Source organism: Lissotriton helveticus, chromosome 1_2 (assembly GCF_964261635.1).
Source record: "Lissotriton helveticus chromosome 1_2, aLisHel1.1, whole genome shotgun sequence".
Classification (NCBI taxonomy): Eukaryota; Metazoa; Chordata; class Amphibia; order Caudata; family Salamandridae; genus Lissotriton; species Lissotriton helveticus.
In genome coordinates, this window is record NC_136058.1 from 326,716,907 (window position 1) to 326,740,763 (window position 23,857).

The 23,857-nt window shown below is 37.6% G+C and overlaps 10 non-coding genes across 10 annotated transcripts; all 10 read left to right on the forward strand.

Annotated features, from left to right (window-relative positions):
• Window positions 1–3,622: 3,622 nt before the first annotated feature.
• TRNAC-GCA (transfer RNA cysteine (anticodon GCA)) lies at window positions 3,623–3,694 on the forward strand. Its single transcript has one exon. It is a non-coding gene; the product is annotated as a tRNA-Cys (tRNA).
• A 1,992-nt stretch (window positions 3,695–5,686) lies between these two features.
• Window positions 5,687–5,758, forward strand: TRNAC-GCA (transfer RNA cysteine (anticodon GCA)). The gene has a single exon. It is a non-coding gene; the product is annotated as a tRNA-Cys (tRNA).
• A 1,012-nt stretch (window positions 5,759–6,770) lies between these two features.
• Window positions 6,771–6,842, forward strand: TRNAC-GCA (transfer RNA cysteine (anticodon GCA)). Its single transcript has one exon. It is a non-coding gene; the product is annotated as a tRNA-Cys (tRNA).
• A 3,076-nt stretch (window positions 6,843–9,918) lies between these two features.
• On the forward strand, window positions 9,919–9,990 carry TRNAC-GCA (transfer RNA cysteine (anticodon GCA)). The gene has a single exon. It is a non-coding gene; the product is annotated as a tRNA-Cys (tRNA).
• Window positions 9,991–11,001: 1,011 nt separating this feature from the next.
• Window positions 11,002–11,073, forward strand: TRNAC-ACA (transfer RNA cysteine (anticodon ACA)). Its single transcript has one exon. It is a non-coding gene; the product is annotated as a tRNA-Cys (tRNA).
• Window positions 11,074–15,335: 4,262 nt separating this feature from the next.
• TRNAC-GCA (transfer RNA cysteine (anticodon GCA)) lies at window positions 15,336–15,407 on the forward strand. Its single transcript has one exon. It is a non-coding gene; the product is annotated as a tRNA-Cys (tRNA).
• A 1,013-nt stretch (window positions 15,408–16,420) lies between these two features.
• On the forward strand, window positions 16,421–16,492 carry TRNAC-GCA (transfer RNA cysteine (anticodon GCA)). The gene has a single exon. It is a non-coding gene; the product is annotated as a tRNA-Cys (tRNA).
• A 2,092-nt stretch (window positions 16,493–18,584) lies between these two features.
• On the forward strand, window positions 18,585–18,656 carry TRNAC-GCA (transfer RNA cysteine (anticodon GCA)). The gene has a single exon. It is a non-coding gene; the product is annotated as a tRNA-Cys (tRNA).
• Window positions 18,657–19,667: 1,011 nt separating this feature from the next.
• TRNAC-ACA (transfer RNA cysteine (anticodon ACA)) lies at window positions 19,668–19,739 on the forward strand. The gene has a single exon. It is a non-coding gene; the product is annotated as a tRNA-Cys (tRNA).
• Window positions 19,740–22,915: 3,176 nt separating this feature from the next.
• TRNAC-GCA (transfer RNA cysteine (anticodon GCA)) lies at window positions 22,916–22,987 on the forward strand. The gene has a single exon. It is a non-coding gene; the product is annotated as a tRNA-Cys (tRNA).
• Window positions 22,988–23,857: the final 870 nt, after the last annotated feature.

Genomic DNA, 23,857 nt, shown 5'->3' on the forward strand with positions numbered 1-23,857 from the left:
CGTAGAAATGTTTTTCCACCATAATTTGGCCCAAAACAATCATACTTCATCACCATCTCAGTGATTGTGGTAACCAATCCTCAAATGATAAGGTGTCCTGTAAAAACCTCTTCCCCTTTAAGAAAGTTTCAAAACAATCATTGTATGTAGAGGCATTGGTCCTATGTACCACTGCCTATTCAAATAAAATAACAATGAAACAAATAAATCTGTTTTTTAAATGATCCAGTTTTCCTTTAATAAATAATATTAAGGACTATTTCTCCTATTCCACAGTTTCAAGGTTGTACTTTCTGGCACAACTTAGTATGATCCTCAAACTCTTTCATGATGTACTGATATTTTGTCATTCTGATTTTACTGAAAAGCTGGGGATATAGCTCAGTGGTAGAGCATTTGACTGCAGATCAAGAGGTCCCTGGTTCAAATCCTGCTGTCCCCTCACCCTATTTTGATTCTGTTGTTTGTAATTGGGACTTTCCATCAATTCCATTTGGATCATCTTTGACAGAGTCAGTGTTCCCTTGGATATTGCACTTTAATGGCATTACAGTGTTTGCTTCTCAAAAGCTGTGAGTAAATGCAGTTTTTAACACTCGGCTTGGTATTCCCTTTGGGAAATCTCTGAAACATCATTGATCAATTTTGGAATTCGGCTCTTCCTTTCACAGCACTAAACAAAGGGAATGGACTATGAAACCAATTGACAACTTTGTTATACTGTTTGGTGCTTTCTTGTATTGCACTGAAGAAATGGCGTATAAAACTTGGCAGCGAAGCAGTCAATCTATTTCTCATTTCACCTGTGTCTTCAGTCTTACATATATTCCACCTCTTCTCTGTGCATGCAAAGTATGTGTTTGTTTGAAGCACTTCATTTTTGTGCAACGTAGGAACTATTTAATTTCTCCTTAAAAGCTCTGCCTACGTGCAAGATGTATGAACTATCATTGCAGTTGCAAGAAGGCTGGTCTGAAGAATCAGGCCATTTGCAAACGCAAAATGGCTTTTTCTGATGTATTAAATGGAAGGTATTCGAAAGGGGTGTTTGGGTGTACCTTCCAAATACCGAATTGTAGTGGTACGTAGAAATGTTTTTCCACCATAATTTGGCCCAAAACAATCATACTTCATCATCATCTCCGTAATTGTGGTAACCAATCCTCAAATGATAAGGTGTCCCGTAAAAACCTCTTCCCCTTTAAGAAAGTTTGAAAACAATCATTGTATGTAGAGGCATTGGTAGTATGTACCACTGCCTATTCAAATAAAATAACAATGAAACAAATAAATCTGTTTTTTAAATGATCCAGTTTTCCTTTAATAAATAATATTAAGGACTACTTCTCCTGTTCCACAGTTTCAAGGTTGTACTTTCTGGCACAACTTAGTATGATCCTCACACTCTTTCATGATGTACTGATATTTTGTCATTCTGATTTTACTGAAAAGCTGGAGATATAGCTCAGTGGTAGAGCATTTGACTGCAGGTCAAGAGGTCCCTGGTTCAAATCCGGGTGTTCCCTCACGCTATTTTGATTCTGTTATTTGTAATTGGGACTTTTCATCAATTCCATTTGGATCATCTTTAACAGAGTCAGTGTTCCCTTGGATATTGCACTTTAATAGCATTTCAGTGTTTCCTGCTCAAAACCTGTGAGTAAATGCAGTTTTTAACACTCGGCTTGTTATTCCCTTTGGGAAATTTCTGAAACATCATTGATCAATTTTGAAATTCGGCTCTTCCTTTCACAGCACTAAACAAAGTGAATGGACTATGAAACTAATTGACAACTTTGTTATACTGTTTGGTGCTTTCTTGTATTGCACTGAAGAAATGGCGTATAAAACTTGGCAGCGAAGCAGTCAATCTATTTCTCATTTCACCTGTGTCTTCAGTCTTACATATATTCCACCTCTTCTCTGTGCATGCAAAGTATGTGTTTGTTTGGAGCACTTCATTCTTGTGCAACGTAGAACCTATTTAATTTCTCCTTAAAAGCTCTGCCTACGTGCAAGATGTACGAACTATCATTGCAGTTGCAAGAAGGCTGGTCTGAAGAATCAGGCCATTTGCAAATGCAAAATGGCTTTTTCTGATGTATTAAATGGAAGGTATTCGAAAGGGGTGTTTGGGTGTACCTTCCAAATACTGAATTGTAGTGGTACGTAGAAATGTTTTTCCACCATAATTTGGCCCAAAACAATCATACTTCATCATCATCTCCGTGATTGTGGTAACCAATCCTCAAATGATAAGGTGTCCTGTAAAAACCTCTTCCCCTTTAAGAATGTTTCAAAACAATCATTGTATGTAGAGGCATTGGTCCTATGTACCACTGCCTATTCAAATAAAATAACAATGAAACAAATAAATCTGTTTTTTAAATGATCCAGTTTTCCTTTAATAAATAATATTAAGGACTACTTCTCCTGTTCCACAGTTTCAAGGTTGTACTTTCTGCCACAACTTAGTATGATCCTCACACTCTTTCATGATGTACTGATATTTTGTCATTCTGATTTTACTGAAAAGCTGGGTATATAGCTCAGTGGTAGAGCATTTGACTGCAGATCAAGAGGTCCCTGGTTCAAATCCTGCTGTCCCCTCACCCTATTTTGATTCTGTTGTTTGTAATTGGGACATTCCATCAATTCCATTTGGATAATCTTTGACAGAGTCAGTGTTCCCTTGGATATTGCACTTTAATGGCATTACAGTGTTTGCTTCTCAAAAGCTGTGAGTAAATGCAGTTTTTAGCACTCGGCTTGGTATTCCCTTTGGGAAATTTCTGAAACATCATTGATCAATTTTGGAATTCGGCTCTTCCTTTCACAGCACTAAACAAAGGGAATGGACTATGAAACCAATTGACAACTTTGTTATACTGTTTGGTGCTTTCTTGTATTGCACTGAAGAAATGGCGTATAAAACTTGGCAGCGAAGCAGTCAATCTATTTCTCATTTCACCTGTGTCTTCAGTCTTACATATATTCCACCTCTTCTCTGTGCATGCAAAGTATGTGTTTGTTTGAAGCACTTCATTTTTGTGCAACGTAGGAACTATTTAATTTCTCCTTAAAAGCTCTGCCTACGTGCAAGATGTATGAACTATCATTGCAGTTGCAAGAAGGCTGGTCTGAAGAATCAGGCCATTTGCAAACGCAAAATGGCTTTTTCTGATGTATTAAATTTAAGGTATTCGAAAGGGGTGTTTGGGTGTACCTTCCAAATACCGAATTGTAGTGGTACATAGAAATGTTTTTCCACCATAATTTGGCCCAAAACAATCATACTTCATCACCATCTCCGTGATTGTGGTAACCAATCCTCAAATGATAAGGTGTCCCGTAAAAACCTCTTCCCCTTTAAGAATGTTTCAAAACAATCATTGTCTGTAGAGGTATTGGTCCTATGTACCACTGCCTATTCAAATAAAATAACAATGAAACAAATAAATCTGTTTTTTAAATGATCCAGTTTTCCTTTAATAAATATTATTAAGGACTACTTCTCCTGTTCCACAGTTTCAAGGTTGTACTTTCTGGCACAACTTAGTATGATCCTCACACTCTTTCATGATGTACTGATATTTTGTCATTCTGATTTTACTGAAAAGCTGGGGATATAGCTCAATGGTAGAGCGTTTGACTGCAGATCAAGAGGTCCCTGGTTCAAATCCGGGTGTCCCCTCACCCTATTTTGATTCTGTTGTTTGTAATTTGGACTTTTCATCAATTCCATTTGGATCATCTTTGACAGAGTCAGTGTTCCCTTGGATATTGCACTTTAATAGCATTACAGTGTTTGCCCCTCAAAACCTGTGAGTAAAAGCCGTTTTTAACAGTCGGCTTGTTATTCCCTTTGGGAAATTTCTGAAACATCGTTGATCAATTTTGGAATTCGGCTCTTCCTTTCATAGCACTAAACAAAGGGAATGGACTATGAAACCAATTGACAACTTTGTTATACTGTTTGGTGCTTTCTTGTTTCTACTGAAGAAATGGCATATAAAACTTGGCAGCGAAGCAGTCAATCTATTTCTCATTTCACCTGTGTCTTCAGTCTTACATATATTCCACCTCTTCTCTGTGCATGCAAAGTATGTGTTTGTTTGAAGCACTTCATTTTTGTGCAACGTAGGAACTATTTAATTTCTCCTTAAAAGCTCTGCCTATGTGCAAGATGTACGAACTATCATTGCAGTTGCAAGAAGGCTGGTCTGAAGAATCAGGCCATTTGCAAACGCAAAATGGCTTTTTCTGATGTATTAAATGGAAGGTATTCGAAAGGGGTGTTTGGGTGTACCTTCCAAATACCGAATTGTAGTGGTACGTAGAAATGTTTTTCCACCATAATTTGGCCCAAAACAATCATACTTCATCACCATCTCAGTGATTGTGGTAACCAATCCTCAAATGATAAGGTGTCCCGTAAAAACCTCTTCCCCTTTAAGAATGTTTCAAAACAATCATTGTATGTAGAGGCATTGGTCCTATGTACCACTGCCTATTCAAATAAAATAACAATGAAACAAATAAATCTGTTTTTTAAATGATCCAGTTTTCCTTTAATAAATAATATTACGGACTACTTCTCCTGTGCCACAGTTTCAAGGTTGTACTTTCTGGCACAACTTAGTATGATCCTCACACTATTTCATGATGTACTGATATTTTGTCATTCTGATTTTACTGAAAAGCTGGGGATATAGCTCAGTGGTAGAGCATTTGACTGCAGATCAAGAGGTCCCTGCTTCAAATCCGGGGGTCCCTAGCATTTCAGTGTTTCCTGCTCAAAACCTGTGAGTAAATGCAGCTTTTAACACTCGGCTTGGTATTCCCTTTGGGAAATTTCTGAAACATCATTGATCAATTTTGGAATTCGGCTCTTCCTTTCACAGCACTAAACAAAGGGAATGGACTATGAAACCAATTGACAACTTTGTTATACTGTTTGGTGCTTTCTTGTATTGCACTGAAGAAATGGCGTATAAAACTTGGCAGCGAAGCAGTCAACTATTTCTCATTTCACCTGTGTCTTCAGTCTTACATATATTCAACCTCTTCTCTGTGCATGCAAAGTATGTGTCTTTTTGAAGCACTTCATTTTTGTGCAACGTAGGAACTATTTAATTTCTCCTTAAAAGCTCTGCCTACGTGCAAGATGTACGAACTATCATTGTAGTTGCAAGAAGGCTGGTTTGAAGAATCAGGCCATTTGCAAATGCAAAATGGCTTTTTCTGATGTATTAAATAGAAGGTATTTGAAAGGGGTGTTTGGGTGTACCTGCCAAATACCGAATTGTAGTGGTACGTAGAAATGTTTTTCCACCATAATTTGGCCCAAAACAATCATACTTCATCACCATCTCAGTGATTGTGGTAACCAATCCTCAAATGATAAGGTGTCCCGTAAAAACCTCTTCCCCTTTAAGAATGTTTCAAAACAATCATTGTATGTAGAGGCATTGGTCCTATGTACCACTGCCTATTCAAATAAAATAACAATGAAACAAATAAATCTGTTTTTTAAATGATCCAGTTTTCCTTTAATAAATAATATTAAGGACTACTTCTCCTGTTCCACAGTTTCAAGGTTGTACTTTCTGGCACAACTTAGAATGATCCTCACACTCTTTCATGATGTACTGATATTTTGTCATTCTGATTTCACTGAAAAGCTGGGGATATAGCTCAGTGGTAGAGCATTTGACTGCAGATCAAGAGGTCCTTGGTTCAAATCCGGGTGTTCTCTCACCCTATTTTGATTCTGTTGTTTGTAATTGGGACTTTTCATCAATTCTATTTGGATCATCTTTGACAGAGTCAGTGTTCCCTTGGATATTGCACTTTAATAGCATTTCAGTGTTTCCTGCTCGAAACCTGTGAGTGAATGCAGTTTTTAACAGTCGGCTTGTTATTCCCTTTGGGAAATTTCTGAAACATCATTGATCAATTTTGGAATTCGGCTCTTCCTTTCACAGCACTAAACAAAGGGAATGGACTATGAAACTAATTGACAACTTTGTTATACTGTTTGGTGCTTTCTTGTATTGCACTGAAGAAATGGCGTATAAAACTTGGAAGCGAAGCAGTCAATCTATTTCTCATTTCACCTGTGTCTTCAGTCTTACATATATTCCACCTCTTCTCTGTGCATGCAAAGTATGTGTTTGTTTGAAGCACTTCATTTTTGTGCAACGTAGGAACTATTTAATTTCTCCTTAAAAGCTCTGCCTACGTGCAAGATGTATGAACTATCATTGCAGTTCCAAGAAGGCTGGTCTGAAGAATCAGGCCATTTGCAAACGCAAAATGGCTTTTTCTGATGTATTAAATGGAAGGTATTCAAAAGGGGTGTTTGAGTGTACCTTCCAAATACCGAATTGTAGTGGTACGTAGAAATGTTTTTCCACCATAATTTGGCCCAAAACAATCATACTTCATCACCATCTCAGTGATTGTGGTAACCAATCCTCAAATGATAAGGTGTCCTGTAAAAACCTCTTCCCCTTTAAGAATGTTTCAAAACAATCATTGTCTGTAGAGGTATTGGTCCTATGTACCACTGCCTATTCAAATAAAATAACAATGAAACAAATAAATCTGTTTTTTAAATGATCCAGTTTTCCTTTAATAAATATTATTAAGGACTACTTCTCCTGTTCCACAGTTTCAAGGTTGTACTTTCTGGCACAACTTAGTATGATCCTCACACTCTTTCATGATGTACTGATATTTTGTCATTCTGATTTTACTGAAAAGCTGGGGATATAGCTCAATGGTAGAGCGTTTGACTGCAGATCAAGAGGTCCCTGGTTCAAATCCGGGTGTCCCCTCACCCTATTTTGATTCTGTTGTTTGTAATTTGGACTTTTCATCAATTCCATTTGGATCATCTTTGACAGAGTCAGTGTTCCCTTGGATATTGCACTTTAATAGCATTACAGTGTTTGCCCCTCAAAACCTGTGAGTAAAAGCCGTTTTTAACAGTCGGCTTGTTATTCCCTTTGGGAAATTTCTGAAACATCGTTGATCAATTTTGGAATTCGGCTCTTCCTTTCATAGCACTAAACAAAGGGAATGGACTATGAAACCAATTGACAACTTTGTTATACTGTTTGGTGCTTTCTTGTTTCTACTGAAGAAATGGCATATAAAACTTGGCAGCGAAGCAGTCAATCTATTTCTCATTTCACCTGTGTCTTCAGTCTTACATATATTCCACCTCTTCTCTGTGCATGCAAAGTATGTGTTTGTTTGAAGCACTTCATTTTTGTGCAACGTAGGAACTATTTAATTTCTCCTTAAAAGCTCTGCCTATGTGCAAGATGTACGAACTATCATTGCAGTTGCAAGAAGGCTGGTCTGAAGAATCAGGCCATTTGCAAACGCAAAATGGCTTTTTCTGATGTATTAAATGGAAGGTATTCGAAAGGGGTGTTTGGGTGTACCTTCCAAATACCGAATTGTAGTGGTACGTAGAAATGTTTTTCCACCATAATTTGGCCCAAAACAATCATACTTCATCACCATCTCAGTGATTGTGGTAACCAATCCTCAAATGATAAGGTGTCCCGTAAAAACCTCTTCCCCTTTAAGAATGTTTCAAAACAATCATTGTATGTAGAGGCATTGGTCCTATGTACCACTGCCTATTCAAATAAAATAACAATGAAACAAATAAATCTGTTTTTTAAATGATCCAGTTTTCCTTTAATAAATAATATTAAGGACTACTTCTCCTGTTCCACAGTTTCAAGGTTGTACTTTCTGGCACAACTTAGTATGATCCTCACACTATTTCATGATGTACTGATATTTTGTCATTCTGATTTTACTGAAAAGCTGGGGATATAGCTCAGTGGTAGAGCATTTGACTGCAGATCAAGAGGTCCCTGCTTCAAATCCGGGGGTCCCTAGCATTTCAGTGTTTCCTGCTCAAAACCTGTGAGTAAATGCAGCTTTTAACACTCGGCTTGGTATTCCCTTTGGGAAATTTCTGAAACATCATTGATCAATTTTGGAATTCGGCTCTTCCTTTCACAGCACTAAACAAAGGGAATGGACTATGAAACCAATTGACAACTTTGTTATACTGTTTGGTGCTTTCTTGTATTGCACTGAAGAAATGGCGTATAAAACTTGGCAGCGAAGCAGTCAACTATTTCTCATTTCACCTGTGTCTTCAGTCTTACATATATTCAACCTCTTCTCTGTGCATGCAAAGTATGTGTCTTTTTGAAGCACTTCATTTTTGTGCAACGTAGGAACTATTTAATTTCTCCTTAAAAGCTCTGCCTACGTGCAAGATGTACGAACTATCATTGCAGTTGCAAGAAGGCCGGTCTGAAGAATCAGGCCATTTGCAAACGCAAAATGGCTTTTTCTGATTTATTAAATGGAAGGTATTCGAAAGGGGTGTTTGGGTGTACCTTCCAAATACCGAATTGTAGTGGTACGTAGAAATGTTTTTCCACCATAATTTGGCCCAAAACAATCATACTTCATCACCATCTCCGTGATTGTGGTAACCAATCCTCAAATGATAAGGTGTCCCGTAAAAACCTCTTCCCCTTTAAGAATGTTTCAAAACAATCATTGTATGTAGAGGCATTGGTCCTATGTACCACTGCCTATTCAAATAAAATAACAATGAAACAAATAAATCTGTTTTTTAAATGATCCAGTTTTCCTTTAATAAATAATATTAAGGACTACTTCTCCTGTTCCACAGTTTCAAGGTTGTACTTTCTGGCACAACTTAGTATGATCCTCACACTCTTTCATTATGTACTGATATTTTGTCATTCTGATTTTACTGAAAAGCTGGGGATATAGCTCAGTGGTAGAGCATTTGACTGCAGATCAAGAGGTCCCTGGTTCAAATTCTGGTGGCCCCTCACCCTACTTTGATTCTGTTGTTTGTAATTTGGACTTTTCATCAATTCCATTTGGATCATCTTTGACAGAGTCAGTGTTCCCTTGGATATTGCACTTTAATAGCATTTCAGTGTTTCCTGCTCAAAGCCTGTGAGTAAATGCAGTTTTTAACACTCGGCTTGGTATTCCCATTGGGAAATTTCTGAAACATCATTGATCAATTTTGGAATTCGGCTCTTCCTTTCACAGCACTAAACAAAGGGATTGGACTATGAAACCAATTGACAACTTTGTTATACTGTTTGGTGCTTTCTTGTATTGCACTGAAGAAATGGCGTATAAAACTTGGTAGCGAAGCAGTCAATCTATTTCTCATTTCACCTGTGTCTTCAGTCTTACATATATTCCACCTCTTCTCTGTGCATGCAAAGTATGTGTTTGTTTGAAGCACTTCATTTTTGTGCAACGTAGGAACTATTTAATTTCTCCTTAAAAGCTCTGCCTACGTGCAAGATGTACGAACTATCATTGCAGTTGCAAGACGGCTGGTCTGAAGAATCAGGCCATTTGCAAACGCAAAATGGCTTTTTCTGATGTATTAAATGGAAGGTATTCGAAAGGGGTGTTTGGTTGTACCTTCCAAATACCGAATTGTAGTGGTATGTAGAAATGTTTTTCCACCATAATTTGGCCCAAAACAATCATACTTCATCACCATCTCCGTGATTGTGGTAACCAATCCTCAAATGATAAGGTGTCCCGTAAAAACTTCTTCCCCTTTAAGAATGTTTCAAAACAATCATTGTATGTAGAGGCATTGGTCCTATGTACCACTGCCTATTCAAATAAAATAACAATGAAACAAATAAATCTGTTTTTTAAATGATCCAGTTTTCCTTTAATAAATAATATTAAGGACTACTTCTCCTGTTCCACAGTTTCAAGGTTGTACTTTCTGGCACAGCTTAGTATGATCCTCACACTCTTTCATGATGTACTGATATTTTGTCATTCTGATTTTATTGAAAAGCTGGGGATATAGCTCAGTGGTAGAGCATTTGACTGCAGATCAAGAGGTCCCTGGTTCAAATCCGGGTGTCCCCTCACCTATCTTGATTCTGTTGTTTGTAATTTGGACTTTTCAACAATTCCATTTGGATCATCTTTGACAGAGTCAGTGTTCCCTTGGATATTGCACTTTAATAGCATTTCAGTGTTTCCTGCTCAAAACCTGTGAGTAAATGCGGTTTTTAACACTCGGCTTGTTATTCCCTTTGGGAAATTTCTGAAACATCATTGATCAATTTTGGAATTCGGCTCTTCCTTTCACAGCACTAAACAAAGGGAATGGACTATGAAACCAATTGACAACTTTGTTATACTGTTTGGTGTTTTCTTGTATTGCACTGAAGAAATGGCGTATAAAACTTGGCAGCGAAGCAGTCAATCTATTTCTCATTTCACCTGTGTCTTCAGTCTTACATATATTCCACCTCTTCTCTGTGCATGCAATGTATGTGTTTGTTTGAAGCACTTCATTTTTGTGCAACGTAGGAACTATTTAATTTCTCCTTAAAAGCTCTGCCTACGTGCAAGATGTACGAACTATCATTGCAGTTGCAAGAAGGCTGGTCTGAAGAATCAGGCCATTTGCAAACGCAAAATGGCTTTTTCTGATGTATTAAATGGAAGGTATTCGAAAGGGGTGTTTGGGTGTACCTTCCAAATACCGAATTGTAGTGGTACGTAGAAATGTTTTTCCACCATAATTTGGCCCAAAACAATCATACGTCATCACCATCTCCGTGATTGTGGTAACCAATCCTCAAATGATAAGGTGTCCCGTAAAAACCTCTTCCCCTCTAAGAATGTTTCAAAAGAATCATTGTATGAAGAGGCATTCGTCCTATGTACCACTGCCTATTCAAATAAAATAACAATGAAACAAATAAATCTGTTTTTTAAATGATCCAGTTTTCCTTTAATAAATAATATTAAGGACTACTTCTCCTGTTCCACAGTTTCAAGGTTGTACTTTCTAGCACAACTTAGTATGATCCTCACACTCTTTCATGATGTACTGATATTTTGTCATTCTGATTTTTCTGAAAAGCTGGGGATATAGCTCAGTGGTAGAGCATTTGACTACAGATCAATAGGTCCCTGGTTCAAATCCGGGTGGCCCCTCACCCTATTTTGATTCTGTTGTTTGTAATTTGGACTTTTCATCAATTCCATTTGGATCATCTTTGACAGAGTCAGTGTTCCCTTGGATATTGCACTTTAATAGCATTTCAGTGTTTCCTGCTCAAAGCCTGTGAGTAAATGCAGTTTTTAACACTCGGCTTGGTATTCCCTTTGGGAAATTTCTGAAACATCATTGATCAATTTTTGAATTCGGCTCTTCCTTTCACAGCACTAAACAAAGGGAATGGACTATGAAACCAATTGACAACTTTGTTATACTGTTTGGTGCTTTCTTGTATTGCACTGAAGAAATGGCGTATAAAACTTGGCAGCGAAGCAGTCAATCTATTTCTCATTTCACCTGTGTCTTCAGTCTTACATATATTCCAAGTCTTCTCTGTGCATGCAAAGTATGTGTTTGTTTGAAGCACTTCATTTTTGTGCAACGTAGGAACTATTTAATTTCTCCTTAAAAGCTCTGCCTACGTGCAAGATGTACGAACTATCATTGTAGTTGCAAGAAGGCTGGTCTGAAGAATCAGGCCATTTGCAAACACAAAATGGCTTTTTCTGATGTATTAAATAGAAGGTATTCGAAAGGGGTGTTTGGGTGTACCTTCCAAATACCGAATTGTAGTGGTACGTAGAAATGTTTTTCCTCCATAATTTGGCCCAAAACAATCATACTTCATCACCATCTAATTGATTGTGGTAACCAATCCTCAAATGATAAGGTGTCCCGTAAAAACCTCTTCCCCTTTAAGAATGTTTCAAAACAATCATTGTATGTAGAGGCATTGGTCCTATATACCACTGCCTATTCAAATAAAATAACAATGAAACAAATCTGTTTTTTAAATGATCCAGTTTTCCTTTAATAAATAATATTAAGGACTACTTCTCCTGTACCACAGTTTCAAGGTTGTGCTTTCTGGCACAGCTTAGTATGATCCTCACACTCTTTCATGATGTACTGATATTTTGTCATTCTGATTTTACTGAAAAGCTGGCGATATAGCTCCGTGGTAGAGCATTTGACTGCAGGTCAAGAGGTCCCTGGTTCAAATCCGGGTGTCCCCTCACCCTATTTTGATTCTGTTGTTTGTAATTTGGACTTTTCAACAATTCCATTTGGATCATCTTTGACAGAGTCAGTGTTCCCTTGGATATTGCTCTTTAATAGCATTTCAGTGTTTCCTACTCAAAACCTGTGAGTAACTGCAGTTTTTAACACTCGGCTTGTTATTCCCTTTGGGAAATTTCTGAAACATCATTGATCAATTTTGGAATTCGGCTCTTCCTTTCACAGCAAAAAACAAAGGGAATGGACTATGAAACCAATTGACAACTTTGTTACACTGTTTGGTGCTTTCTTGAATTGCACTGAAGAAATGGCGTATAAAACTTGGCAGCGAAGCATTCAATCTATTTCTCATTTCACCTGTGTCTTCAGTCTTACATATATTCCACCTCTTCTCTGTGCATGCAAAGTATGTGTTTGTTTGAAGCACTTCATTTTTGTGCAACGTAGGAACTATTTAATTTCTCCTTAAAAGCTCTGCCTACGTGCAAGATGTACGAACTATCATTGCAGTTGCAAGAAGGCTGGTCTGAAGAATCAGGCCATTTGCAAACGCAAAATGGCTTTTTCTGATTTATTAAATGGAAGGTATTCGAAAGGGGTGTTTGGGTGTACCTTCCAAATACCGAATTGTAGTGGTACGTAGAAATGTTTTTCCACCATAATTTGGCCCAAAACAATCATACTTCATCACCATCTCCGTGATTGTGGTAACCAATCCTCAAATGATAAGGTGTCCCGTAAAAACCTCTTCCCCTTTAAGAATGTTTCAAAACAATCATTGTATGTAGAGGCATTGGTCCTATGTACCACTGCCTATTCAAATAAAATAACAATGAAACAAATAAATCTGTTTTTTAAATGATCCAGTTTTCCTTTAATAAATAATATTAAGGACTACTTCTCCTGTTCCACAGTTTCAAGGTTGTACTTTCTGGCACAACTTAGTATGATCCTCACACTCTTTCATGATGTACTGATATTTTGTCATTCTGATTTTACTGAAAAGCTGGGGATATAGCTCAGTGGTAGAGCATTTGACTGCAGATCAAGAGGTCCCTGGTTCAAATTCTGGTGGCCCCTCACCCTACTTTGATTCTGTTGTTTGTAATTTGGACTTTTCATCAATTCCATTTGGATCATCTTTGACAGAGTCAGTGTTCCCTTGGATATTGCACTTTAATAGCATTTCAGTGTTTCCTGCTCAAAGCCTGTGAGTAAATGCAGTTTTTAACACTCGGCTTGGTATTCCCTTTGGGAAATTTCTGAAACATCATTGATCAATTTTGGAATTCGGCTCTTCCTTTCACAGCACTAAACAAAGGGATTGGACTATGAAACCAATTGACAACTTTGTTATACTGTTTGGTGCTTTCTTGTATTGCACTGAAGAAATGGCGTATAAAACTTGGCAGCGAAGCAGTCAATCTATTTCTCATTTCACCTGTGTCTTCAGTCTTACATATATTCCACCTCTTCTCTGTGCATGCAAAGTATGTGTTTGTTTCAAGCACTTCATTTTTGTGCAACGTAGGAACTATTTAATTTCTCCTTAAAAGCTCTGCCTACGTGCAAGATGTACGAACTATCATTGCAGTTGCAAGAAGGCTGGTCTGAAGAATCAGGCCATTTGCAAACGCAAAATGGCTTTTTCTGATGTATTAAATGGAAGGTATTCGAAAGGGGTGTTTGGTTGTACCTTCCAAATACCGAATTGTAGTGGTACGTAGAAATGTTTTTCCACCATAATTTGGCCCAAAACAATCATACTTCATCACCATCTCCATGATTGTGGTAACAAATCCTCAAATGATAAGGTGTCCCGTAAAAACCTCTTCCCCTTTAAGAATGTTTCAAAACAATCATTGTATGTAGAGGCATTGGTCCTATGTACCACTGCCTATTCAAATAAAATAACAATGAAACAAATAAATCTGTTTTTTAAATGATCCAGTTTTCCTTTAATAAATAATATTAAGGATTACTTCTCCTGTTCCACAGTTTCAAGGTTGTACTTTCTTGCACAACCTAGTATGATCCTCACACTCTTTCATGATGTACTGATATTTTGTCATGTTGACTTTACTGAAAGGCTGGGGATATAGCTCAGTGGTTGAGCATTTGACTGCAGATCAAGAGGTCCCTTGTTCAAATCCGGGTGTCCCCTCACCCTATTTTGATTCTGTTGTTTGTAATTGTGACTTTTCATGAATTCCATTTGGATCATCTTTGACAGAGTCAGTGTTCCCTTGGATATTGCACTTTAATAGCATTTCACTGTTTCCTGCTCAAAGACTGTGAGCAAAATTGCAGTTTTTAACACTCAGCTTGTTATTCCCTTTGGGAAATTTCTGAAACATCATTGATCAATTTTGGAATTCGGCTCTTCCTTTCACAGCACTAAACAAAGGGAATGGACTATGAAACCAATTGACAACTTTGTTATACTGTTTGGTGCTTTCTTGTATTGCACTGAAGAAATGGCGTATAAAACTTGGCAACGAAGCAGTCAATCTATTTCTCATTTCACCTGTGTCTTCAGTCTTACATATATTCCACCTCTTCTCTGTGCATGCAAAGTATGTGTTTGTTTGAAGCACTTCATTTTTGTGCAACGTAGGAACTATTTAATTTCTCCTTAAAAGCTCTGCCTACGTGCAAGATGTACGAACTATCATTGCAGTTGCAAGACGGCTGGTCTGAAGAATCAGGCCATTTGCAAACCCAAAATGGCTTTTTCTGATGTATTAAATGGAAGGTAGTCGAAAGGGGTGTTTGGGTGTACCTTCCAAATACCGAATTGTAGTGGTACGTAGAAATGTTTTTCCACCATAATTTGGCCCAAAACAATCATACTTCATCACCATCTCTGTGATTGTGGTAACCAATCCTCAAATGATAAGGTGTCCCGTAAAACCTTCTTCCCCTTTAAGAATGTTTCAAAACAATCATTGTATGTAGAGGCATTGGTCCTATGTACCACTGCCTATTCAAATAAAATAACAATGAAACAAATAAATCTGTTTTTTAAATGATCCAGTTTTCCTTTAATAAATAATATTAAGGACTACTTCTCCTGTTCCACAGTTTCAAGGTTGTACTTTCTGGCACAGCTTAGTATGATCCTCACACTCTTTCATGATGTACTGATATTTTGTCATTCTGATTTTACTGAAAAGCTGGGGATATAGCTCAGTGGTAGAGCATTTGACTGCAGATCAAGAGGTCCCTGGTTCAAATCTGGGTGTCCCCTCACCCTATTTTGATTCTGTTGTTTGTAATTTGGACTTTTCAACAATTCCATTTGGATCATCTTTGACAGAGTCAGTGTTCCCTTGGATATTGCACTTTAATAGCATTTCAGTGTTTCCTGCTCAAAACCTGTGAGTAAATGCAGTTTTTAACACTCGGCTTGTTATTCCCTTTGGGAAATTTCTGAAACATCATTGATCAATTTTGGAATTCGGCTCTTCCTTTCACAGCACTAAACAAAGGGAATGGACTATGAAACCAATTGACAACTTTGTTATACTGTTTGGTGCTTTCTTGTATTGCACTGAAGAAATGGCGTATAAAACTTGGCAGCGAAGCAGTCAATCTATTTCTCATTTCACCTGTGTCTTCAGTCTTACATATATTCCACCTCTTCTCTGTGCATGCAAAGTATGTGTTTGTTTGAAGCACTTCATTTTTGTGCAACGTAGGAACTATTTAATTTCTCCTTAAAAGCTCTGCCTACGTGCAAGATGTACGAACTATCATTGCAGTTGCAAGAAGGCTGGTCTGAAGAATCAGGCCATTTGCAAACGCAAAATGGCTTTTTCTGATGTATTAAATGGAAGGTATTCGAAAGGGGTGTTTGGGTGTACCTTCCAAATACCGAATTGTAGTGGTACGTAGAAATGTTTTTCCACCATAATTTGGCCCAAAACAATCATACTTCATCACCATCTCCGTGATTGTGGTAACCAATCCTCAAATGATAAGGTGTCCCGTAAAAACCTCTTCCCCTTTAAGAATGTTTCAAAACAATCATTGTATGTAGAGGCATTGGTCCTATATACCACTGCCTATTCAAATAAAAATAACAATGAAACAAATAAATCTGTTTTTTAAATGATCCAGTTTTCCTTTAATAAATAATATTAAGGACTACTTCGCCTGTTCCACAGTTTCAAGGTTGTACTTTCTGGCACAACTTAGTATGATCCTCACACTCTTTCATGATGTACTGATATTTTGTCATTCTGATTGTACTGAAAAGCTGGGGATATAGCTCAGTGGTAGAGCATTTGACTGCAGATCAAGAGGTCCCTGGTTCAAATCCGGGTGGCCCCTCACCCTATTTTGATTCTGTTGTTTGTAATTTGGACTTTTCATCAATTCCATTTGGATCATCTTTGACAGAGTCAGTGTTCACTTGGATATTGCACTTTAATAGCATTTCAGTGTTTCCTGCTCAAAGCCTGTGAGTAAATGCAGTTTTTAACACTCGGCTTGGTATTCCCTTTGGGAAATTTCTGAAACATCATTGATCAATTTTGGAATTCGGCTCTTCCTTTCACAGCACTAAACAAAGGGAATGGACTATGAAACCAATTGACAACTTTGTTATACTGTTTGGTGCTTTCTTGTATTGCACTGAAGAAATGGCGTATAAAACTTGGCAGCGAAGCAGTCAATCTATTTCTCATTTCACCTGTGTCTACAGTCTTACATATATTCCAAGTCTTCTCTGTGCATGCAAAGTATGTGTTTGTTTGAAGCACTTCATTTTTGTGCAACGTAGGAACTATTTAATTTCTCTTTAAAAGCTCTGCCTACGTGCATGATGTACGAACTATCATTGTAGTTGCAAGAAGGCTGGTCTGAAGAATCAGGCCATTTGCAAACGCAAAATGGCTTTTTCTGATGTATTAAATAGAAGGTATTCGAAAGGGGTGTTTGGGTGTACCTTCCAAATACCGAATTGTAGTGGTACGTAGAAATGTTTTTCCTCCATAATTTGGCCCAAAACAATCATACTTCATCACCATCTCATTGATTGTGGTAACCAATCCTCAAATGATAAGGTGTCCCGTAAAAACCTCTTCCCCTTTAAGAATGTTTCAAAACAATCATTGTATGTAGAGGCATTGGTCCTATGTACCACAGCCTATTCAAATAAAATAACAATGAAACAAATCTGTTTTTTAAATGATCCAGTTTTCCTTTAATAAATAATATTAAGGACTACTTCTCCTGTTCCACAGTTTCAAGGTTGTACTTTCTGGCACAGCTTAGTATGATCCTCACACTCTTTCATGATGTACTGATATGTTGTCATTCTGATTTTACTGAAAAGCTGGCGATATAGCTCAGTGGTAGAGCATTTGACTGCAGATCAAGAGGTCCCTGGTTCAAATCCGCGTGTCCCCTCACCCTATTTTGATTCTGTTGTTTGTAATTTGGACTTTTCAACAATTCCATTTGGATCATCTTTGACAGAGTCAGTGTTCCCTTGGATATTGCTCTTTAATAGCATTTCAGTGTTTCCTGCTCAAAACCTGTGAGTAAATGCAGTTTTTAACACTCGGCTTGTTATTCCCTTTGGGAAATTTCTGAAACATCATTGATCAATTTTGGAATTCGGCTCTTCCTTTCACAGCACTAAACAAAGGGAATGGACTATGAAACCAATTGACAACTTTGTTATACTGTTTGTTGCTTTCTTGTATTGCACTGAAGAAATGGCGTATAAAACTTGGCAGCGAAGCAGTCAATCTATTTCTCATTTCACCTGTGTCTTCAGTCTTACATATATTCCACCTCTTCTCTGTGCATGCAAAGTATGTGTTTGTTTGAAGCACTTCATTTTTGTGCAACGTAGGAACTATTTAATTTCTCCTTAAAAGCTCTGCCTACGTGCAAGATGTACGAACTATCATTGCAGTTGCAAGACGGCTGGTCTGAAGAATCAGGCCATTTGCAAACGCAAAATGGCTTTTTCTGATGTATTAAATGGAAGGTATTCGAAAGGGGTGTTTGGTTGTACCTTCCAAATACCGAATTGTAGTGGTATGTAGAAATGTTTTTCCACCATAATTTGGCCCAAAACAATCATACTTCATCACCATCTCCGTGATTGTGGTAACCAATCCTCAAATGATAAGGTGTCCCGTAAAAACTTCTTCCCCTTTAAGAATGTTTCAAAACAATCATTGTATGTAGAGGCATTGGTCCTATGTACCACTGCCTATTCAAATAAAATAACAATGAAACAAATAAATCTGTTTTTTAAATGATCCAGTTTTCCTTTAATAAATAATATTAAGGACTACTTCTCCTGTTCCACAGTTTCAAGGTTGTACTTTCTGGCACAGCTTAGTATGATCCTCACACTCTTTCATGATGTACTGATATTTTGTCATTCTGATTTTATTGAAAAGCTGGGGATATAGCTCAGTGGTAGAGCATTTGACTGCAGATCAAGAGGTCCCTGGTTCAAATCCGGGTGTCCCTTCACCTATCTTGATTCTGTTGTTTGTAATTTGGACTTTTCAACAATTCCATTTGGATCATCTTTGACAGAGTCAGTGTTCCCTTGGATATTGCACTTTAATAGCATTTCAGTGTTTCCTGCTCAAAACCTGTGAGTAAATGCGGTTTTTAACACTCGGCTTGTTATTCCCTTTGGGAAATTTCTGAAACATCATTGATCAATTTTGGAATTCGGCTCTTCCTTTCACAGCACTAAACAAAGGGAATGGACTATGAAACCAATTGACAACTTTGTTATACTGTTTGGTGTTTTCTTGTATTGCACTGAAGAAATGGCGTATAAAACTTGGCAGCGAAGCAGTCAATCTATTTCTCATTTCACCTGTGTCTTCAGTCTTACATATATTCCACCTCTTCTCTGTGCATGCAATGTATGTGTTTGTTTGAAGCACTTCATTTTTGTGCAACGTAGGAACTATTTAATTTCTCCTTAAAAGCTCTGCCTACGTGCAAGATGTACGAACTATCATTGCAGTTGCAAGAAGGCTGGTCTGAAGAATCAGGCCATTTGCAAACGCAAAATGGCTTTTTCTGATGTATTAAATGGAAGGTATTCGAAAGGGGTGTTTGGGTGTACCTTCCAAATACCGAATTGTAGTGGTACGTAGAAATGTTTTTCCACCATAATTTGGCCCAAAACAATCATACGTCATCACCATCTCCGTGATTGTGGTAACCAATCCTCAAATGATAAGGTGTCCCGTAAAAACCTCTTCCCCTCTAAGAATGTTTCAAAAGAATCATTGTATGAAGAGGCATTCGTCCTATGTACCACTGCCTATTCAAATAAAATAACAATGAAACAAATAAATCTGTTTTTTAAATGATCCAGTTTTCCTTTAATAAATAATATTAAGGACTACTTCTCCTGTTCCACAGTTTCAAGGTTGTACTTTCTAGCACAACTTAGTATGATCCTCACACTCTTTCATGATGTACTGATATTTTGTCATTCTGATTTTTCTGAAAAGCTGGGGATATAGCTCAGTGGTAGAGCATTTGACTACAGATCAAGAGGTCCCTGGTTCAAATCCGGGTGGCCCCTCACCCTATTTTGATTCTGTTGTTTGTAATTTGGACTTTTCATCAATTCCATTTGGATCATCTTTGACAGAGTCAGTGTTCCCTTGGATATTGCACTTTAATAGCATTTCAGTGTTTCCTGCTCAAAGCCTGTGAGTAAATGCAGTTTTTAACACTCGGCTTGGTATTCCCTTTGGGAAATTTCTGAAACATCATTGATCAATTTTTGAATTCGGCTCTTCCTTTCACAGCACTAAACAAAGGGAATGGACTATGAAACCAATTGACAACTTTGTTATACTGTTTGGTGCTTTCTTGTATTGCACTGAAGAAATGGCGTATAAAACTTGGCAGCGAAGCAGTCAATCTATTTCTCATTTCACCTGTGTCTTCAGTCTTACATATATTCCAAGTCTTCTCTGTGCATGCAAAGTATGTGTTTGTTTGAAGCACTTCATTTTTGTGCAACGTAGGAACTATTTAATTTCTCCTTAAAAGCTCTGCCTACGTGCAAGATGTACGAACTATCATTGTAGTTGCAAGAAGGCTGGTCTGAAGAATCAGGCCATTTGCAAACACAAAATGGCTTTTTCTGATGTATTAAATAGAAGGTATTCGAAAGGGGTGTTTGGGTGTACCTTCCAAATACCGAATTGTAGTGGTACGTAGAAATGTTTTTCCTCCATAATTTGGCCCAAAACAATCATACGTCATCACCATCTCCGTGATTGTGGTAACCAATCCTCAAATGATAAGGTGTCCCGTAAAAACCTCTTCCCCTTTAAGAATGTTTCAAAACAATCATTGTATGTAGAGGCATTGGTCCTATATACCACTGCCTATTCAAATAAAATAACAATGAAACAAATCTGTTTTTTAAATGATCCAGTTTTCCTTTAATAAATAATATTAAGGACTACTTCTCCTGTACCACAGTTTCAAGGTTGTGCTTTCTGGCACAGCTTAGTATGATCCTCACACTCTTTCATGATGTACTGATATTTTGTCATTCTGATTTTACTGAAAAGCTGGCGATATAGCTCCGTGGTAGAGCATTTGACTGCAGGTCAAGAGGTCCCTGGTTCAAATCCGGGTGTCCCCTCACCCTATTTTGATTCTGTTGTTTGTAATTTGGACTTTTCAACAATTCCATTTGGATCATCTTTGACAGAGTCAGTGTTCCCTTGGATATTGCTCTTTAATAGCATTTCAGTGTTTCCTACTCAAAACCTGTGAGTAACTGCAGTTTTTAACACTCGGCTTGTTATTCCCTTTGGGAAATTTCTGAAACATCATTGATCAATTTTGGAATTCGGCTCTTCCTTTCACAGCAAAAAACAAAGGGAATGGACTATGAAACCAATTGACAACTTTGTTACACTGTTTGGTGCTTTCTTGAATTGCACTGAAGAAATGGCGTATAAAACTTGGCAGCGAAGCATTCAATCTATTTCTCATTTCACCTGTGTCTTCAGTCTTACATATATTCCACCTCTTCTCTGTGCATGCAAAGTATGTGTTTGTTTGAAGCACTTCATTTTTGTGCAACGTAGGAACTATTTAATTTCTCCTTAAAAGCTCTGCCTACGTGCAAGATGTACGAACTATCATTGCAGTTGCAAGAAGGCTGGTCTGAAGAATCAGGCCATTTGCAAACGCAAAATGGCTTTTTCTGATTTATTAAATGGAAGGTATTCGAAAGGGGTGTTTGGGTGTACCTTCCAAATACCGAATTGTAGTGGTACGTAGAAATGTTTTTCCACCATAATTTGGCCCAAAACAATCATACTTCATCACCATCTCCGTGATTGTGGTAACCAATCCTCAAATGATAAGGTGTCCCGTAAAAACCTCTTCCCCTTTAAGAATGTTTCAAAACAATCATTGTATGTAGAGGCATTGGTCCTATGTACCACTGCCTATTCAAATAAAATAACAATGAAACAAATAAATCTGTTTTTTAAATGATCCAGTTTTCCTTTAATAAATAATATTAAGGACTACTTCTCCTGTTCCACAGTTTCAAGGTTGTACTTTCTGGCACAACTTAGTATGATCCTCACACTCTTTCATGATGTACTGATATTTTGTCATTCTGATTTTACTGAAAAGCTGGGGATATAGCTCAGTGGTAGAGCATTTGACTGCAGATCAAGAGGTCCCTGGTTCAAATTCTGGTGGCCCCTCACCCTACTTTGATTCTGTTGTTTGTAATTTGGACTTTTCATCAATTCCATTTGGATCATCTTTGACAGAGTCAGTGTTCCCTTGGATATTGCACTTTAATAGCATTTCAGTGTTTCCTGCTCAAAGCCTGTGAGTAAATGCAGTTTTTAACACTCGGCTTGGTATTCCCTTTGGGAAATTTCTGAAACATCATTGATCAATTTTGGAATTCGGCTCTTCCTTTCACAGCACTAAACAAAGGGATTGGACTATGAAACCAATTGACAACTTTGTTATACTGTTTGGTGCTTTCTTGTATTGCACTGAAGAAATGGCGTATAAAACTTGGCAGCGAAGCAGTCAATCTATTTCTCATTTCACCTGTGTCTTCAGTCTTACATATATTCCACCTCTTCTCTGTGCATGCAAAGTATGTGTTTGTTTCAAGCACTTCATTTTTGTGCAACGTAGGAACTATTTAATTTCTCCTTAAAAGCTCTCCCTACGTGCAAGATGTACGAACTATCATTGCAGTTGCAAGAAGGCTGGTCTGAAGAATCAGGCCATTTGCAAACGCAAAATGGCTTTTTCTGATGTATTAAATGGAAGGTATTCGAAAGGGGTGTTTGGTTGTACCTTCCAAATACCGAATTGTAGTGGTACGTAGAAATGTTTTTCCACCATAATTTGGCCCAAAACAATCATACTTCATCACCATCTCCATGATTGTGGTAACAAATCCTCAAATGATAAGGTGTCCCGTAAAAACCTCTTCCCCTTTAAGAATGTTTCAAAACAATCATTGTATGTAGAGGCATTGGTCCTATGTACCACTGCCTATTCAAATAAAATAACAATGAAACAAATAAATCTGTTTTTTAAATGATCCAGTTTTCCTTTAATAAATAATATTAAGGATTACTTCCCCTGTTCCACAGTTTCAAGGTTGTACTTTCTTGCACAACCTAGTATGATCCTCACACTCTTTCATGATGTACTGATATTTTGTCATTTTGACTTTACTGAAAAGCTGGGGATATAGCTCAGTGGTTGAGCATTTGACTGCAGATCAAGAGGTCCCTGGTTCAAATCCGGGTGTCCCCTCACCCTATTTTGATTCTGTTGTTTGTAATTGGGACTTTTCATGAATTCCATTTGGATCATCTTTGACAGAGTCAGTGTTCCCTTGGATATTGCACTTTAATAGCATTTCACTGTTTCCTGCTCAAAGACTGTGAGCAAAATTGCAGTTTTTAACACTCAGCTTGTTATTCCCTTTAGGAAATTTCTGAAACATCATTGATCAATTTTGGAATTCGGCTCTTCCTTTCACAGCACTAAACAAAGGGAATGGACTATGAAACCAATTGACAACTTTGTTATACTGTTTGGTGCTTTCTTGTATTGCACTGAAGAAATGGCGTATAAAACTTGGCAACGAAGCAGTCAATCTATTTCTCATTTCACCTGTGTCTTCAGTCTTACATATATTCCACCTCTTCTCTGTGCATGCAAAGTATGTGTTTGTTTGAAGCACTTCATTTTTGTGCAACGTAGGAACTATTTAATTTCTCCTTAAAAGCTCTGCCTACGTGCAAGATGTACGAACTATCATTGCAGTTGCAAGACGGCTGGTCTGAAGAATCAGGCCATTTGCAAACCCAAAATGGCTTTTTCTGATGTATTAAATGGAAGGTAGTCGAAAGGGGTGTTTGGGTGTACCTTCCAAATACCGAATTGTAGTGGTACGTAGAAATGTTTTTCCACCATAATTTGGCCCAAAACAATCATACTTCATCACCATCTCTGTGATTGTGGTAACCAATCCTCAAATGATAAGGTGTCCCGTAAAACCTTCTTCCCCTTTAAGAATGTTTCAAAACAATCATTGTATGTAGAGGCATTGGTCCTATGTACCACTGCCTATTCAAATAAAATAACAATGAAACAAATAAATCTGTTTTTTAAATGATC